The sequence below is a fragment of the Mastomys coucha genome, unplaced genomic scaffold, assembly GCF_008632895.1.
Source record: "Mastomys coucha isolate ucsf_1 unplaced genomic scaffold, UCSF_Mcou_1 pScaffold11, whole genome shotgun sequence".
Classification (NCBI taxonomy): domain Eukaryota; kingdom Metazoa; phylum Chordata; class Mammalia; order Rodentia; family Muridae; genus Mastomys; species Mastomys coucha.
The window spans coordinates 25,401,901-25,406,900 of record NW_022196893.1 but is presented as its reverse complement, the minus strand read 5'-3'; positions in this window follow the sequence as shown (position 1 = coordinate 25,406,900).

Sequence of the window (5,000 nt, the reverse complement as noted above, 5' to 3'; positions counted from 1 at the left end):
CACGGATATAGAATTGGCAGCGCCGGAGGGTCTGTTTCTGCCTCACTTAACTTGCCATTTAAGATTTGAACACAATTTCCCTGGCCTTGACTTTATCTACCTCTTAAAAAAAAATGATTTCTGTCCAAAGTTAATTATAATTTACATGCGATAGATTTGCTAAATTGCTTCCAGATCTGCACTTTTTAAAAATAAGAAGCAGACAAGAAAGAAACTTTTTTTCTCCTCAAAAAGGAATCTTTGTTTTCCTCCAAATGTACACTTTGTTTAGCTATGGGCTCGGTTAATTTTCTCTAAGTCAGGAGACAGTGTCTAGTCAACTTGGAAAGATCTAGAATGGGCATTGCTGGGCACAGTGTCTCACTGCTTTCTCCAGGTGTTCTAGCAATAAGAATTTATTTTTAGAAATTGGGCAGATATACTTTTCAGGGAAATATTTACCCTGAACCTAAAGCAAGGAAGTAAATACAATTCCCCCGGCCTGTTTCAGGTCTGGTTGATTGTCAGAGGCTGCCCTAGGGCTATGCTGGGGAATTATGTGCTGGCAGAGAACTGTTGAATGAAGATCCCAGGTACTCACATAGATAGCATGGCAGGCTATAGTGTAACTTTCACCTATCAGAATCAGAAACGAGTGAATGGCATTCCTCATTTAAAAAGCATGCCTGTGGTAAATAGGATAGGAAACATGTACATATGGCTACATATACTCTTATGAATGTCTATATGTAATTATTTATTCACTAAGGTGTTGCTCTCCATTAAGTAGTCAGAAACATTTGATGCAGCCATAAATATCTTGGTAAGAAAATTAGATGAGAACACTACAATAAAAGAAAACTGTCACCCTGTGGCCCTGATGACCTCAGATGGCAATAATCTCATCAATACATTAGAAAACTGAACCTGGTGCGGGGCTAGGGACCACTCATCAGGATTAGATAGGGCCTGTCCCAACAGAGCATGGATTCCTCAACATACACCAGCCTAAGTAAGGAGCTTCTCATTCATAAAAATGCATAAAAGTCATGTGGACATTTCAGAAAATGGAGAAAACAATCTGACAACATCCAAGGATGTTTAAAAGTAACCCTACCTACTCCACATGGGAAAATTGTACCCCAATAGAAATGAGATGTGACCATGCATGGGAAGCCTGCCTCTCAGACTGTATTCAGTCGAAAAGGCTGAAGGCCTTTCCTTCCCCCTGTCCCTGGGCAAAGCTAAGGTTGAGCACACTCACTCAGCACAGCAACACGGCTTCACTAAGAGCTAGAGCAAGTCGATAAGGGGAAAGACAGCAGAAATAATGTTAACTCATCCCTGTTCACAAAGATCATGGCTTTTATATGTAGGAAAGCATGAACATTCTACCCAAAACCAAAACAACCCAAAATACCTATTAAATAATAACAAGAATTACTTTTTTTTTATGCTTTAAACCTCATGCTGTAAAATTAACATACAAGATAGGGAACATCTTCACACATCAATGATGACCAAACCAAAATGTAATGAAGAAAATAATTTTTTTATAGTAAATATAGACAATGATAAAACACTGAGCAATAAATGTAGCTGATAAAATAATTAATACATGTACTGAAGCCTATATAGTATAGGCTAATAAGTAATCAAAGTTATACAATGTTCATGAATTAGGAGAATTGATATTGCTAAAATGATGCTACTATTTAGCTATCTAAATATTTGGACACTGATAAAATTCAAAAAGTTTTTTTATTTAAGTACAATGGGCACAATGACCCCGAAAGTTCCACAAAGGTTTAGAACTCCCAACAACATCATTAGCAACAGGAATAGAACTAGTGGCATCAAAACATCTGACCCTTGATACATCACAAGACTACACAAATCAAAATCACGTCATACTGGCATTTTTTAAAAGACACACTGTCACAGTTTGAATATGCTTGGCCCAGGGAGTGGCATTATTTGGAGGTGTGGCCTTATTAGAGTAGGTATGGCCCTGTTGGAATAGTTGAGTCACTGTGGGTGTGGGCTTTAAGACCCTCATCCTAGCTGCCTGGAAGACAGTCTTCCACTACCAGCCTTCAGATGAAGATGTAGAACTCTCAGCTCCTCCTGCACCATGCCTGCCTGGATGCTGCCATGTTCCCCTGCCTTGATGATAATGGACTGAACTTCTGAACCTGTAAGCCAGCCTTAAATATATGTTGTCTTTATAAGAATTGCCTTGGTCATGATGTCTGTTCATAGCAGTACAATCCTAACTGGGACATACACACAGACAAAGGGAACAGATTAAAAACCTAGATATAAACCTGTGCATGTATGGTCAGTTGATTACTTACATACCTGCCAAGAACACACAACACGGGAAGGAAGTGTGTTCAATATATAGCACCGAGGAAACTAAATATTCAGATGCAGAAAGATGGATGCATACCTTCACGTTATATCATATTAAGAAAGCAACTCAAACAGAATAAAGACTTAAACAATGGCCTGGCCACCTACTAGGTAGAAGTCAACAGAGAGAAGATCCCAAGCATTGACACATGTGGTTGTATCACATGGAAAAGCTTTTGTATAGCAAATGAGACAATCAACAGAATGAAGAGACGAACTGCAGAAGGTGAGAAACACTATTAGCAAGGATGTGGTGTTTCAAACACATAAGGAACTCAACTCAAGAGTGCAGAAGTGAATAAACCATTCAATGATGGGCCTAAAACCTAGATACACATACACATGGTCCATGCATCCATAAAATGCACCCAATGTCCCTAATCCTTCAAGGAATCAACAAGTAAAATCATAGTAAAAAATCACCTCGTAGCTATTAGAAGGACTATTACAAAGAAGATGACCAATGCTTACAGATGTTGGTCAGGAGCTGGAGCAAAGGGGACTCCTGTCCACCTGTTAGAGGAATGCAAATTAGTGTAACCAGTCTGTGTGCTAAGGTGGAAACTCCTTAAAAGTATAAAATCAAAGCCAAGTGGCTGGAAAGATGGTTCCACAGGTCAGAACACTTGCTGCCCTTCCAGAGGACCTGGATTCAATTCCCAGCACCCACATGGCCACTGACACCAGTTCTCGGGGATCTGATTCCCTCTTCTGGCCTCCATGGATACTGCTCAAGTGGTGCACATGCTTAGACGCAGGCAAATACTCACATACATGAGGTGAAAATAGACAAAACTTGGAGTAACTGGGACCAGCTGGACTAGGCACACAGGAACTCTGCCAGCCCAGTGGTTCTGGTTCCTTCCAGTCTCTCTGGGCTGGTGTCTTGAGCAGACCTTGGGCACAAGCTCCACAGCCAGTCTCATAAGACCCAGAGGAAGCTCCACTCCCAGGCACTATAACCTGCCCAGGATCAGAGGTGAGGAGGACCCAACATCTGTCCCAACACCAGGAGTAACTGGGACCAGTGGAACCAGGAACACAGAAACTCTGCCAGCCCAGTGGCTTGGGTTCCTTCCTGTCTCTCTGGGCTGGTGTCCTGAGCAGACCTTGGGCGCAAGTTCTGCAGTCAGTTCCACAACACCCAGAGGAAGCTCCATTCCCAGGCGCTCTAACAAGCCCAGGATCACAGGATCCCAGAATCACAGGATACCAGAGACAGCTTGACTCTGAGGAGTTCTGACACAACCAGGATCACAGGAAGGACAGGCTCCAGTCAGATTTAGCAGGGGCAGATAGCACTAGAGATAGATGGGGTGGGGGGAAGTGTAAGAAAATAAACAACACAAACAAAGGTTACTTGTCATCATCAGAACCCAATTCTCCCACCATAGCAAGTCCTGGACACACCATTACACCGGAAAAGCAAGATTCAGATATAAAATCACTTATCATGGTGATGATACAGGACTTTAAGAAAGACATAAATAACACCCTCAAAGAAATACAGGAGAACACAGGTAAAGAGCTAGAAGCTCTTCAAGAGGAAACACAAAAATCCCTTAAAGAACTACAGGAAAACACAATCAAACAGGTGACGGAAATGAGCAAAACGATCCAGAATCTCAAAATTGAAATAGAAACAATAAAAAAAATCAGAAAGAGAGACAACCCTGGAGAAACAAAACCTAGGAACGAAATCAGGAGTCATAGATGCAAACATCACCAACAGAATACAAGAGATAGAAGAGAGAATCTCAGGAGCAGAAGACACCATAGAAAACATTGACACAACAGTAAAAGAAAATGCAAAAAGCAAAAAGCTAACCCAAAGCATCCAGGAAATCCAGGATGCAATGAGAAAACCAAACCTAAGGATAATAGGTATAGAAGAGAGTGACGATTCCCAATGTAATGGGCCAGAAAATATCCTCAACAAAATTGTAGAAGAAAACTTCTCTAACCTAAAGAAAGAGATGCCCATGAACATACAAGAAGCCTACAGAACTCCAAATAGACTGGACCAGAAAAGAAATTCCTCCCGTCATATAATAATCAAAACACCAAATGCACTAAACAAAGAAAGAATTTTAAAAGCAGCAAGGGAAAAAAGGCAAGTAACATATAAAGGCAGGCCTATCAGAATTACACCAGACTTCTCACCAGAGACTATGAAAGCTAGAAGATCCTGGGCAGATGTCATACAGACCCTACAAGAACACAAATGCCAGCCCAGGAAACTATACCCAGCAAAACTCTCAATTACCATAGATGAAAAAACCAAGATATTCCATGACAAAACCAAATTTACACAATATCTTTCCACAAATCCAGCTCTACAAAGGATAATGGATGGAAAACATCAATATATGGAGCAAAACTACACCCTAGAAGAAGCAACAAAGTAATCTTTCAACAAACCCGCACAAACCTAATTCCACCTTTTACAACAAAAACAACAGGAAGTAACAATTACTTTTTCTTAATATCTTAATATGATAGTTAATATTACCAACATATTCTAATCGATTGAAATCTAAAAATATGGGGAATTAGAAATTTGTTGATTGTCATCCAATGGTCTCTCTAATTTGGTAATTGGAGAA